This window comes from Rhinopithecus roxellana, chromosome 13, assembly GCF_007565055.1.
Source record: "Rhinopithecus roxellana isolate Shanxi Qingling chromosome 13, ASM756505v1, whole genome shotgun sequence".
In the NCBI taxonomy this organism is placed as follows: Eukaryota; Metazoa; Chordata; class Mammalia; order Primates; family Cercopithecidae; genus Rhinopithecus; species Rhinopithecus roxellana.
In genome coordinates this window covers 18,648,120-18,663,307 of record NC_044561.1, presented here as the reverse complement: position 1 = coordinate 18,663,307, position 15,188 = coordinate 18,648,120, and positions in this window count along the sequence as shown.

Here is a 15,188-nt window from a genome sequence, read left to right as displayed (position 1 = left end):
AGCATGATTCCTGAGGACATTCTTCCTCTGTCCAGAGCAAAAGCAGTGCCCAGTTTCCCTTCTTGGCCTCAGAACTTCAGCAAGGAATTCTATCCATGTAGTCTTCTATTTAGGGAAATTAACTGCGTGACAGCTGTGCTTCTCGTTAAGTTTCATAGTTATTTGGAGAAGGGTACTCTCCTACATTTCTTGAGAAAAGAGTTGCTAATTATCAGTTAAGGCAGTATAATCTCTTTAACCTCTCATTACAGAATCTTGTGCTGGTAGAGCCTCGTGAGGACTGGTCAAAACTGATTTAAGGGCCGGGCGCGGTGGCTCAAGCCTGTAATCCCAGCACTTTGGGAGGCCGAGACAGGCGGATCACGAGGTCAGGAGATCGAGACCATCCTGGCTAACATGGTGAAACCCCGTCTCTACTAAAAATACAAAAAACTAGCCGGGCGACCTGGCAGGCGCCTGTAGTCCCAGCTACTCGGGAGGCTGAGGCAGGAGAATGGCGTGAACCCGGGAGGCGGAGCTTGCAGTGAACTGAGATCCGGCCACTGCACTCCAGCCTGGGCGACAGAGCGAGACTCCGTCTCAAAAAAAAAAAAAAAAAAAAAAAATGATTTAAGGCTGAGCGCTGTGACTCATGCCTGTTATCCCAACACTTTGGGAGGCCAAGGCTGAGGCAGTCCTCCCAGTTGAGGTCAGAAGTTGAAGACCAACCTAGCCAACAGTGAAACCCCATCTCTACTAAAAATACAAAAATTAGCTGGGTGTGGTCGTGCACGCCTTTTATCCCAGCTACTCAGGAAGCTGAGGCTGGACAATCACTTGAACCTGGGAAGCAGAGGTTGCAGTGAGCCAAGATCATGCCACTGCACTCCAGCCTGGGTGACAGAGCAAGACCCTGTCTCCAAAAAAATAAAATAAATTAAAAAAAAAACACTGATTTAAGAATTATCAGGTGTCCTGCCCTCTTCCAGCAATGGAAAACACGTTTTTTCCCTTTTTTTTTTTTCTTTTTTTTGAAACAGTCTCACTCTCGCCCAGCCTGAGTGCAGTGGCACAATCACATCTTAGCTCACTGTAGCCTTGAACATCCTGGCTCAAGAGATCCTCCTACCTCAGCCTCCCAAGTAGCTGGGACTACAATATATGCCACCAAGCCCAGCTAATTATTTTTTGGAAGAGACAGGGTCTCACTATGTTGTCCAGGCTGGTCTCAAGTGATCCTCCTGCCTTGGCCTTCCAAAGTACTAGGATTACAGGCATGAGCCACCGTGCTTTACCTTCCCTCCCCCTCCCCTTTGAGGCCGTCACCCTCTGTCACCCAGGCTGGAGAGCAGTGGCATGATCACTCATGCTCATTGCAACCTCGAACTCCTGGGCTCAAGCCATCCTCCTGCCTCAACCTCCTGAGTAGATGAGACCACAGTGCTATGACACCAGGCTAACTTTTTATTTTTTTGTAGAAGCAAGGTCTTGTTACATTGCCCAGGCTGGTTTCTAACTCCTGCCTTCAAGCAATTCTCCCACTTTGGCCTCCCAAAGTGCTGGGATTACAGGCATGAGCGGCTGCACCTGCCAAGATCACATTTCTGCAGTTCATTCTGGGATTTCTCTTTTTTATTTTATTTTATTATTATTATTTTTTTTTTTTTGAGACGGTCTCACTCTGTCCCTCTGGCTCAAGTGCATTGGTGCGATCTCAGCTCACTGCAACCTCTGCCCCCCAGGTTCAAGTGATTCTCCTCCCTTAGCCTCCCAAGTAGCTGGGACTACAAGCATGTGCCACCATGCCCAGATAATTTTAGTATTTTTACTAGAGACAGGATTTCACCATGTTGGCCAGGCTGGTCTCGAACTCCTGACCTCAGATGACCCACCCGCCTCGGCCTCCCAAAGTGCTGGGATTACAAGCATGAGCCACCGCACCCGGCCAGATTTCTTTTTTAAAAAGTGTTCTAGAAAATTCATAATTCTTCAACTTACAGGGTCATAAGTGAGTCCTTCATGACATCTTTCTCAAACCTCCAGTGCCTCCTCCTTCCCTATCCACAGCTGATAGTTTTCCTTTGCATTTCACTGAGGAGGTAGAAGTAATCTGAATACAACTTCCACACTGACCCTTGGCTGTTCCTTGCTCGGATCTCATGATACCTGTGCACTTGCTGCCTGTGCCCACAGCGATGCCCTGCTCTCACATTTCTACATGGTTCCTTCAGTTACTGTATTCAGATATTTGCCTTTCCAGATCACTCTACTGGGAGACAGAGTCTCACTCTGTCGCCCAGGCTGGAGTGCACTGGTGAGATCAAGACTCACAGCAACCTCCAACCCTGGGTTCAAGCGATTCTCCTGCCTCAGCCTCTCAAGTAACTGAGATCACAGGCGCATGCCATGACGCCCAGCTAATTTTTTGTATTTTTAGTAGAGACGGGGTTTCACCATGTTGGCCAGGCTGGTCTCGAACTCCTGACCTCAAGTGATCCACCCACCTCGACCTTCCAAAGTACTGGGATTCCAGGTGTGAGCCACCGTGCCTGGTCGGTGTTTTATATTTTTTTATAACACCACCACCTCACCATATTATTCACGTTAAACTCCTTGAGGTCGGGGACTTTGCTTTATTCACTCTGGCCCCTCGGACATCTAGAACAGAACTTGGTCTTATGTGGTGGGAGCTCAGGAAATACTTCATGGATCAATAAATGATTCCCGCCTCCGTTGCTACACAGACCTGCCCAAGTCCTCTTTACCTCGCTGACTCTTTGAATATCTGAAGACTCCCCCTAATTTTTCTCCACCCGTTCTTAAACTATTACTCAAGAGACCTGGTGTCCAGCTGCCCAAGCACTGACAGCGAAACTGGACACTTCCTGGTATTCGGCTCTGCGCATCGCCAGGCGCAGCCGCACCCACTGCCGGCCTCACGCCGTCTGATTGGCTGTAGCTCTCCGGAGGGGCGGGGCCATCCGAGGAGCTACCCACATTGGAAGAGGCTGCTAGTCCTTTGCTGATACTTGCTGGGGGTGGAGGGGGGAGGGTCACGTGGTTAAGACTCGCCGCGTGAGCCAGGCGCGGTGACTCGCGCCTGTAATCCCAGCACTTTGAGAGGCCGAGGCGGGTGGATCACTTGAGGTCAGGAGTTCGAGACAGCCCTGGCCAACCTGGTGACTCTACTAAAAATATAAAAAAATTAGCCGGGCGTGGTGGTGCACGCCTGTAATCCCAGCTACTCGGGAAGCTGAGGCAGAAGAATCGCTTGAACTCGGGAGACGGTGGGTGCAGTGAGCCGAGGTCGTGCCACTGCACTCCAGCCTGGGAGAAAGACTCGCCTTAGCAGTTTCTCTCTCTTTTCTTTTGCATTTTTAATCTTAGACTTTTGGAGATGTTGAAATGGTCCCTGAAACACTGCAAACTCAGGGATGGGGGATGGATCCCAAAGTATAGCAGCTACTCTTGAGTCCCAGTGCCCCTCCTGTCCCTCCCCTACTGCTGCCGAAGTGGTCTTCGTAAAACACAGGTTTGCACTTGTCAGAACCACTCCTTAAGATCTCTCATGGCTTGCCCTCGCCTCCAAATAAAGATACTAACCACCGAGCTGGACACGGTGTCTCACGCCTGTAATAGCAGCAGCACCTGAGGCGGCCAAGGCAGACGTTTCACTTGAAGCCGAGAGTTTGAATGTATATATATATTCAAACTTAATATATTATATATATTATATTAAGTTCGAATATATATATATATGCCAGGCATGGTGGCTCATGCCTGTAATCCCAACACTTTGGGAGGCCAAGGTGGGCGGATCACCTGAGGTCAGGAGTTCAAGACCAGCCTGGCTGACTGGCGAAACCCTATCTCTACTACAATACTGAAAATACAAAAATTAGTCGGGCGTGGTGACAGGAGCCCGTAATCCCAGCTACGTGGGAGGCTGAGGCTGGAGAATCGCTTGAACCCAGGAGGCGGAGGTTGCGGTGGCCAGAGAGCACATCATTGCACTCCAACCTGGGTGACAAGAGCGAAACTCCGTTTCAAAATAAATAAATATGCATATATATAATATAATATATATATATATTATATATATATGGAGAGAGAGAGAGAGGGAAGGTCTTGCTATGTTGTCCAGGCTGGATTAGAACTCTTGGGCTCAAATGATCCTCCTGCCTCAGCCTCCAAAGTAGCTGGGATTACAGGTGTCAGCTACTGTGCCCAGACTATTTTTACATCTTTATTTTTATTTTATTTATTTATTTTTTTGAGACAATCTCACTTTCTTGCCCAGTCTGAAGTGCAGTGGTGTGATCTTGGCTCACTGCAGCCTCCGCCTTCAAGTGAATCTCCTCCCTCAGCCTCCTGAGTAGCTAGGATTACAGGCACATGCAACCATGCCTGCCTATTTTTTGTATGTTTAGTAGAGACGGGGTCTCGCTCTGTTAGCCAGGATGGGCTCGAACTTCTTTTGTTTTTTTTTTTTTTTCGGAGACAGAGTCTCACTCTGTCACCCAGGATGGAGTGCAATGGCGTGGTCTTGGCTCACTGCAACCTCCACTTCCCAGGTTCAAGTGATTCTCCCGCCTCAGCCTCCCCAGTAGCTGGGACTACGGGCACGTGCCACCACACCTGGCTAATTTTTGTATTTTTAGTAGAGACGGGGTTTCACCGTGTTGGCCAGGCTGGTCTCGAACTCCTGACCTCAAGTGATCCACCCACCTCGACCTTCCAAAGTGCTGGGATTCCAGGTGTGAGCCACCGTGCCTGGTCGGTAGGCAGTGGCTTCTGCCTGTCATCCCAGCACTCTAGGAGGCCCAGTTGGGCAGATCACTTGAGGTCAGGAGTTGAGACCAACCTGGGCAACATGGTGAAACCCTCTCTCCACCAAAAAATACAAAAATTAGCACAGGATTTCTTGGAATTTCTTTCAGAGACTTCATGCTGCAAATCACACTGCAAGGTGGCACACGCCTATAGTCCTTAGCTATTCAGGAGGCGGAGGCAGGAGAATGACTCAAATCTGGGAGGTGGAGATTGCAGTGAACGGAGACTGCACCACTGCATTCCAGCCTGGGCAACGGAGTGAGTCTGTCTTAAGAAAACAAAACATAAAAAAGAATGTAAGAATGATAGAAGTAGCCAAAAAACTTGATCTACCTAAGATGTAATCTTATGAACAACATGAGACCTAAGAAATCTGTTGCAAAGGCCAGGCCTTGTGGCTCGTGCCTGTAATCCCAGCACGTTGGGAGGTCGAGGCGGGTGGATCACCTGATGTCAGGAGTTCAAGACCAGCCTGACCAACAAGGTGGAAACCCTGTCTCTACTAAAAATACAAAAAATTAGCCTGGTATGCTGGTAGGTGCCTGTAGTCCCAGCTACTCTGGAGGCTGAGACAGGAGAATTGCTTGAACCCGGGAGGCAGAGGTTGCAGTGAGCTAAGATCACACCACTGCACTCCAGTCTGGGTGACAGAGCAGGACTCCGTCTCAAAAAAAAAAAAAAAGAAAAAGAAAAAGAAAAAAAGAAATCTGTTGCAAAATCTGCTTTGCAAAACAAGTTATCTTGGCTGGATGTGGTAGCTCACACCTATAATCTCAGCACTTTGGGAGGCTGAGACAGGCAGATCACTTGAGCCTAGGAGTTGGAGACCAGCCTGGACAACATGGCAAAACCCTGTCTCTACAAAAAATACAAACAAATTAGCCAGGTGTGGTGGTCCATGCCTGTAGTCTCAGCTACTTGGGAGACTGAGGTGAGAGGATTTCTGGAGCCCAGGAGGTCCAGGCTGCAATGAGCCATGAGTGTGCCACTGCACTCCAGCCTGGGGACAGAGCAAGACCCTGTCTCAAAACAACAACAGCAACAAAAACAATCTGTCTCTAGCAGCATCAAACACACAGAAATTAAAATCTCACAGAATTTCTTGGAATTTCTCTTAGAGACTTCATGCTGCAAATCACTCAGATGATTAAAGCTCCAGATCACTTTCTTTTTTTTTTTTTTTTTCTTTTGAGATGGAGTCTTGCTCTGTTGCCCAGGCTAAAGTGCAGTGGTGCCATCTTGACTCACTTCAACCTCCACCTCCTGGGTTCAAGCGACTCTCCCACCTCAGCCTCCCAAGTAGCTGGGACTACACACATGAACCACCACAGCTGGCTAATTTTTGTATTTTTAGTAGAGATAAGGTTTTGCCATGTTGGCCAGTCTGGTCTCAAACTCCTGACCTCAGGTGATCCACCCACCTCGGCCTCCTAAAGTATTGGGATTACAGGTGTGAGCCACTGAGCCCCGCAGGGCCAAGATGACTTTCCTGCAACAAATTGTTACAAAACTTTTGTGAGCTGAATGGAGTTATATGACTTTAGCATTCCACAACCTCTCCCCTATAGCTCTGTATTCAGATACCAGCTGCAGAATTCTGTCATTCCACTTCAATACTCACATTGTCCCAGTATTTTTTGGAAGGCACAGGAGTCGTGAAAACTCAGCCTGGAAAACTATGGATACCTTGGGTGAAACAGAGCAACCTGGGAGTCAGGTTGCAGTATCCAGTCCAGCCATTTCACTTGCTGACCCTGTGACCTTCAGAAAGTCATGTGACCTCTCCTTTAAAATGAAAAACTTGAGGCCGAGTACGGTGGCTCAGTCTCTACTAAAAATACAAAAATTAGCCAGGTGTGGTGGTGTGTGCCTGTAATCCCAGCTATTCAGGAGGCTGAGGCACAAGAATCGTTGAGCCTAAGAGGTGGAGGTTTCAGTGAGCCAAAGTCACACCACCGCACTCCAGCCTGGGCAACAAAGTAAGACTCTGTCTCAAAAACAAAAACAGAAATAAATAATACAGAGAGATCCTGGTGTACCCTTTTCACAATTTTCCCGCAATGGCAACATCTTGCAAAACTATACAATATCATAACCACAATATTGACATCCATATAGTCAAGATACAGTACATTTCTATCACCAGGATCTACAAGGATGCCTTAGTCCTTTTATAGCTGCACACATTTCCCTCCCACTCCTACCCTTTCTTTAATCTCTGGCAACCACTGATCTGTTCTCCATTTCTCAATTCTGCTTGCCATGTAACATAACACATTCACAGGCTCTGAGGATTAGAATGTGGACATCACTGAGGATGGGGGTGTAGAGTGGTATTATTTAGCCTATCACAAGGTCGCACTGCAAACATCCCTTCCTCCAGGAGCCTTCTATACAAATCACTGCCACCAATCCAAATTAATTAAGCCATGCTACTTTTTTTTTTTTTTGAGACGGGGTCTTGCTGTGTCACCCAGGCTGGAGTGCAGTGGTGCAATCTCCACTCACTGCAAGCTCCGCCTCCCGGGTTCACGCCATTCTCCAACCTCAACCTCCTGTATAGCTGGGACTACAGGAGCCCGCCACTGTGCCCGGCTAATTTTTGTATTTTTAGTAGAGACGGGGTTTCACCGTGTTAGCCAGGATTGTCTCGATCTCCTGACCTCGTGATCTGCCTATCTCGGCCTCCCAAAATGCTGGGATTGCAGGCGTGAGTCACCGCACCCGGCCCATGCTACTTTTTTTTGAGACGGAAACTCACTCTGTCACCACGCTGGAGTGCAGTGGTGCAATCTTGGCTCACTGCAACCTTTGCCTCCTGGGTTCAAGCAATTCTCCTGCCTCAGCATCCCAAGTAACTGGGACTACAGGGGTGCACCACCATGCCCAGCTAATTTTTGTATTTTTAGTAAAGACGGGTTTTCACCATGTTGTCCAGGATGTTCTCTATCTCTTGAGTTTGTGATCCACCCGCCTCAGCCTCCCAAAGTGCCAGGATTACAGGCATGAGCCACTGCGCCTGGCCAACCCTCAGTACTTTTAAGTGTACTTTCTAATACCTACCATTAACCATAAACCACATGTAAAGTTAATTATGTGACAGTTTCAATGTAAAATTTTGAGAAATAGGGTTTTTTTTGTTTTTTTGTTTTGTTTTGTTTTGAGTTTTTGTTTGTTTGTTTGTTTGTTTTGAGATGGAGTTTCGCTCTTGTTGCCCAGGCTGGAGTGCAATGGTGCGATCTCGGCTCATTGCAACCTCCACCTGCCAGGTTCAAGCGATTCTTCTAACTCAGCCTCCCAGGTAGTTGGAATTACAGGTGTGCGCCATCACGCCCAGCTAATTTTTGTATTTTTTAGTAGAAACAGGGTTTCACCATGTTGGTCAGGCTGGTCTCGAGCTCCTGACCTTGTGATCTGCCCGCCTGGGCCTCCCAAAGTGCTGGGATTACAGGCGTGAGCCACCACACCCGGCCATTGTTTTGTTTTGTTTGTTTGTTTGAAACAGGGTCTTACTTCTTCACCTAAGCTGAAGTGCAGTGGCACCATCTCGTCTCACTGCAACCTCTGCTTCACAGACTCAAGTGATTCTCTAGCCTCAGTCTCCCAAGTAGCTGGGACTACAGGTGTGAGCCACTAATTCCCAACTAATTTTTGTAGTTTGTAGAGATGGGGTTTTGCCACTTTGCCCAGGCTGGTCTTGAACTTCTGGGCTCAAAGCAATCTGCTGCATAGGCCTGCCAAAGTGCTAGGACTACAGGTGTGAACCACCTCACCTGGCTGAGAATTTGTTTTTGTTTTTGAGGTGGAGTCTCGCCTGGGCTAAAGTGCAGTGGTGCAATCTCAGCTCACTGCAACCTCCACCTACTGAGTTCAAGTGATTCTCCTGCCTCAGCCTCCACATAGCTGGGATTACAGGTACATGCCACCACTTCTGGCTATTTTTTGTATTTTTAGTAAAGACAGGTTTTCACCATGTTGGCCAGCTGGTCTTAAACTCCTGACCTCAAGTGATCCGCCCATCTTGGCCTCCCAAAGTGCTGGGATTATAGGAGTGAGCCACTGCACCCAGCCAGCATTTTTGTTTTTGTTTTTGTTTTGAGACAGGGTCTTGCTCTGCTGCTCAGATTAGAGTGCTAGTGGTATCATCGTAGCTCACCGCAGCCTAAAATTCCTGGGCTCAAGTGATCTTCCTGCCTCAGCCTCTCCATGTAGCTAGGACTCCATGTGCGTGCCACCACTCATAGCAATAATTGGCTTTTTAATAACAACACAGTACCTTACAGTTTTCTGTAACAATTATCCCGATGTAGCAAACATCATGCAATAGAACAAATGAGATTTTCTTGTTGAGGGGCGGAGTGTGGAGCTTGAATTTTAAAAACGCAGATTTCAAAGAAGCACTCCTCCCTGATGTCTGTACTCACCAGAATATAAGCTTCCTAAAGGCATGGATGCCCACACTCATACCTAGAGCAGACTCCCATAAATACACACTTATTAAATCAATGAATAAATAAATGAATGGATGGATTAAGCAAATGCTTCTGACTAGAGGTATCAGGGCATAGGCAAGGTTGAGAGGCAGCAGCCCTAAAATTAAAAAGTGATGATGACAAAGCTAGCAGCTTCCACTTACCAAGCACTTCCTGTATGCTGCACACGAATAATGGTGCAAACCCTCATTATAATGCTATAAACTGGGTGCATCAGCCAGGCTGGAGTGCAGTGGCATGATCATGGTTCACTGCAGCCTCGACTTCCTGAGCTCAGGTGACCCTTCCACCTCAGCCTCCCAAGTAACTGGGGACTACAGGTATGCACCACCATGTTGGACTAATTTTTCATTTGTTGTAGAAATGGGCTTCCATTTTCTCAAACTCCTGGGTTCAAGTGATCCTCCTAAAGTGCTGGGATTACTAGCTTGAGACAGAACGAGGTAAACTGGTTTCCACAGTGGCTGCACCATTTTACATTCTCATCGGCAATATACAAGGATTCCAGTTTTTTCCACATGCTCTCCAATGCTTGTCATCTTCCTTTTTTTTTTTTTTTTTTTTTGGAGATGGAGTCTTGCTCTGTTTCCTGGGCTAGAGTGCAATGGTACCATCTCGGCTTACTGCAACCTCCACCTTCTGGCTTCAAGCGATACTCCTGCTTCAGCCACCTGAGTAACTGGTATTACAGGCACCCGCCACTGTGCCTGGCTAATTTTTTTTTTTTTTTTTTTTTTGAGATGAAGTCTCACTCTGTCACCCGGGCTGGAGTGCAGTGGCATGATCTTGGCTCACTGCAACCTCCGCCTCCCACGTTCAAGCGATTCTCTTGCCTCAGCCTCCCAAGTAGCTGGGAGTACAGGAGTGCACCACCACACCAAGCTCATTTTGTATTTTTAGTAGAGACAGGGTTTCACCACATTGGCCAGGCTGGTCTTGAACTCCTGACCTTGTGATCCGCCCGCCTCAGCCTCTGAAAATGCTGGGATTACAGGTGTGAGCCACCAAGCCCAGCCCAACCAGTTAATTTTTGTATTTTTAGTAGAGACAGGGTTTCACCATGTTGGCCAGGCTTGTCTTGAACTCCTTACCTCACCTGCCTTGGCCCTCCAAAGTGTTGGGATTACAGGCATGAGCCACTGTGCCCAGACTAAAATCAACCATTTTAAAGTGGACAATTCAGTGACATTTAGTGCATTCACAATGTGGTGTAATATTCATCTCTGTCTAGTTCAGGACAAATTTTATCATCTCAAAATAAAACCTTGTTGTGCCTATCAAGCAGTTACCAATGTTTCCCAATTTTAACAGATTAAGAAATGAACTAAGACAATAGGAAAAGTGCTGGCTGGGAGCCATGGCTCACACTTGTAATCCTAACTTTTTGGGAAGTCAAGGTGGGAGGATTACTTGAGCCTAAGAGTTGGAGACCAGCCTGGGTAACATAGTGAGACCCTCATCTCTACAAAAAATACAAAAATAAGCTGAGTGTGGTGGTGTGCACCTGTAGTCCCAGCTACTCGGGAGGCTGAGGAGGGAGGATTGCTTGAGCCAGGGAGGTCCAGGTTGCAGTGAGCCATGATTGTGCCACTGCACTGTAGCTTGGGTGTCAGAGCAATACCCTGTCTCAAAAGAAGAAAGAAAGAAAGAGAAAGAAAGAAAGAAGAAAGAGAGAAAGAGAAAGAAAAGAAAGAAAAGAAAAAGAAAGAAAAGAAAGAAGAGAAGAGAAAGAAAGAAAGAAGAAGGAAGGAGGAGGGAAGGAAGAAGTAATGAAGGAAAGCCCGAAGGCAGTCAATGAAGGAATTGAAGGCTCCTCCTCCCTGAAAGAAGTAAGGCATTCCTGAGGCAGTTCCTTAGGAAAGATTCGCGTAAGGCGCCTAGCTCCTTCCTTAAGCTCGCTCGCTCCCCCTCTCTCCGCGCCCCCTCTCCGCGCTCCCGCTTCCCTCGCTCCCCTCCCCTCTTCCCCGACTCTCTCCCTCTCCCGCACCGCCGCCCCCCCCGCTACCCCACTCCCCATCCGCCCGCCCCCCGCCACCCCCGCCCCCTCCAGCGCGGTGGCTCAAGACTGTAATCCCAACACTTTGGGAGGCCGAGACGGGCGGATCACGAGGTCAGGAGATCGAGACCATCCTGGCTAACCCGGTGAAACCCCGTCTCTACTAAAAAAAATACAAAAAACTAGGCCGGGCGCGGTGGCTCAAGCCTGTAATCCCAGCACTTTGGGAGGCCGAGACGGGTGGATCGCGAGGTCAGGAGATCGAGACCAACCTAGCTAACACGGCGAAACCCCGTCTCTACTAAAAAAAAAAAAATACAAAAAACTAGCCGGGCGAGTTGGCGGGCGCCTGTAGTCCCAGCTACTTGGGAGGCTGAGGCAGGAGAATGGTGTAAACCTGAGAGGCGGAGCTTGCAGTGAGCTGAGATCCGGCCACTGCACTCCAGCCTGGGCGACAGCGCGAGACTCCGTCTCAAAAAAAAAAAAAAAAAAAAAAAAAAAAAATACAAAAAACTAGCCGGGCGAGGTGGCGGGCGCCTGTAGTCCCAGCTACTCGGGAGGCTGAGGCAGGAGAATGGTGTAAACCCGGGAGGCGGAGCTTGCAGTGAGCTGAGAGCCGGCCACTGCACTCCAGCCTGGACGACAGAGCGAGACTCCGTCTCAAAAAAAAAAAAAAAAAGAAAGAAAAAAGAAAAGAAAGAAAAGGAAGGAAAGAGAGAAAGAAAAAAGTGCTAAGGGCCCACAACAAAATTTTTAATTTTAAAATTAAATTTAATTTTAAATTTAAAATTTAAAAATGAGGCTGGTGCGGTGGCTCATGCCTGTAATCCCAACACTTCCAGAGGCCGAGGCGGAAGGATTGTTTGAGCCCCAGAATTTGGGATCAGTGTGGCCAACATGGCGAAACCCCGTTTCTCTAAACAAAAATACAAAATTTAGCTAGGCATGGTGGCAAGCGCTTGTAATCGAAGGCGCTCGAGAGGCTGAGGCAATATAATCGCTTGAACCCCGGAAGGCGGAGATTGCAGTGAGCCGATATTGCGGGCCACTGCACTCCAGCCTGGGTCACAGAGTAAAACTCTGTCTCAAAGGGAAAAAAAGAAAATAATATAATCATTATGAATTCAGCTTGGATTTATAAATATAAATGTGTTAATATAAAGACAAGAGTCTTTATACCAACACAGTTGTAAAATATAATTTTTAATTTTTAATGGAGAAAGGGGTTAGTCCATTGAGGCAAAAGTGCTTAGGGCACACGAAAGCCTGGAAGCTCCGCCACCACCATCCACACTGCAAAAATCCTTTGAAAACAAAGTTGAGGCAAGCTGGTTCTTAAATTCTAGGCTAATTCTGCCCCCTAGCGGCTACAGAGAAATCTCAGAAATTAATGCCCCCTAGTTGTTGAGTAATTCGCACCTACCAGGTGCCTTGAACTTAGGCTGCATTCTTTTATCCTTGCAATTCTATGAGGTAAGTGATATCCAAATGTATAGATAAGCCGCGGAAGATCCGAGTGTTTAAGTCGGTAGGTCTTACGGAAGTGAATGCTGTTTCTTACTGAAGGAGGCACAGAGAGTGCAAACCTTGGTGGGCAGGAAGCCTGCTCTGAAGTTTGAGAATGTCAGGCCCGGTGCAGTGGCTCATGCCTGTAATCCTGGGACTTTGGGAGGCCGACGCGGGCAGACCACTTGAGGTCAGCAGTTCGAGACCAGTCTGGCTAACATGATGAAAACCCGTTTCTACTAAAAATTCAGAAAGAACCTGTAATCCCAGCTACTTAGAAGGCTGAGGCAGGAGAATCCCTTGAACCCGGGATGCAGAGGCTGCAGTGACCCGAGATCGCATCGCTGCACTCCAATCTGGGCAACAGAGTGAGGATTCGTCTTAAAAAATAAAGTTGGAGACTTTTATTCTAAAAGCATTTCAGTGAGCCATTTATTTATTTATTTCCCTATAAGCTTGGAAAAATAGGTTCTTCCCTATCCATCTACATGACAGTAATGAGGAAATATCCTGATCAGATAACACATGTTTGCAAACATTTTCTCTCATTCTGTGGGTTGTGTTTTCTTTCTTTCTCTCCCCGCCCCCCCCCTCTCTTTTCAAGACAGAGTTTCGGGCGGGGCTCAGTGGCTCATGCCTGTAATCCCAGCACTTTGGGAGGCCAAAGCGGGCGGATCACGAGGTCAGAAGATCAAGACCATCCTGGCTAACAGGGTGAAACCCAGTATTTACTAAAAATACAAAAAATTAGCCGGGCGTCATGGTGGGTGCCTGTAGTCCCAGCTACTGGGGAGGCGGAGCTTGCAGTGAGCCGAGATGGCGCCACTGCACTCCAGCCTGGGCCACAGAGACTGTCTCAAAAAAAAAAAAAAAAAAAGACAAGAGTTTCACTCTTGTTGCCCAGGCTGGAGTGCAATGGTACGATCTCGGCTTACCACAACCTCCACCTCCCATGTTCAAGCGATTCTCCTGCCTCAGCCTCCTGACTAGATGGGATTACAGGCTTGCACCACTGCACCCGGCTAATTTTTGCATTTTTAGTAGAGACAGGGTTTCACCACGTTGGCCAGGCTGGTCTCCAACTCCCAAACTCAGGTGATCTGCCTGCCTTGGCCTCCCAGAGTGCTGGGGTTACAGGCGTGAGCCACCGCGCCTGGTGTCTTTTCACTCTCTTGATAGTGTTCTTTGATGCACGAAAGTTTTAATTTCGAAGTTTATCTTTGTTTTTGTTGTTGCCTGTGCTTTTAATGTCATATACAGGAAATCATTGCCAAATCCAACGTCATGAAGATTTCCCCTATACTTTCTTCTGAGTGTTACAGTTTTAGCTCTTCACTTTATGTCTCTGATCCATTTTGAATGAATTTTTGTACGTGGTGTTAGACTCCACTTTACTTTTTGCATGTGGATATTCAGTTTTCCCAATGCACTTCATTTTGAAATAATTTCCCTCCATTCCCTGCTGGTTTACTACTCTCAATTGGATAGTAAAACCAATTAAACCAGTTTTTTTTTTTTTTTTTTTAATTTTGAGATGGAGTCTCACTCTGTCTCCCAGGCTGGAGTGCGATGGCACAATCTCAGCTTACTGCAACCTCCACCTCCCTGGTTCAAGCAATTCTCATGCCTCAGCCTCTGGAGTAGCTGGGATTACAGGCAGGAGACACCATGTCCGGCTAATTTTTGTATTTTTAGTAGAGATGGGGGTTTCACCATGTTGGCCAGGCTGGTCTTGAACTCCTGACCTCAGGTGATCCGCCCGCCTTGGCCTCCCAAAGTGCTGGGATTACAGGGTGAGCCACCGTGCCCAGCCTCTTAAAAAAAAAAAAAAAAATGGAGATGAGGTCTCACTATGTTGTCCAGGCTGGTCTCAAACTCTTGGCTCAAGCTATTCTCCCACCTCAGCCTCCCCATGAGTGGGGATTACAGGTGTGAGCCACTGTGCCCCGCCAAAACCAATTCTATACATTTTTTTTTCTTTTCGGACTTTTGAAAGCCATAATAAAGGGAGGTATCTTCCCCCAAATACCAAACCTGGTGCCTTCTAAGCTCTCTGTAGGAGCTGAGTATGCCTTAGTTGAACTTAAGCCAACTACACAGAAATAACTGCAGGCACCAGGGAGCATATTCCTCCTCCTGTCAAATGCCTGGTGAAGGCAACTGTAATTATCAGCTTAGTAGAGGAAAAAGTAGTGCTGTATTCCTGCAGGTGTTGGACCCAAATTCTGCCAGATTCTAGGCAAAGGGCTTAAAAGGCAGAATGTTTAGGCCGGGCGCGTTGGCTCACGCTTGCAATCCCAGCATTTTGGGAGGCCGAGGCGGGAGGATCACGAGGTCAGGAGATCGAGACCATCCTTGCTAACACAGTGAAACCCCCGTCT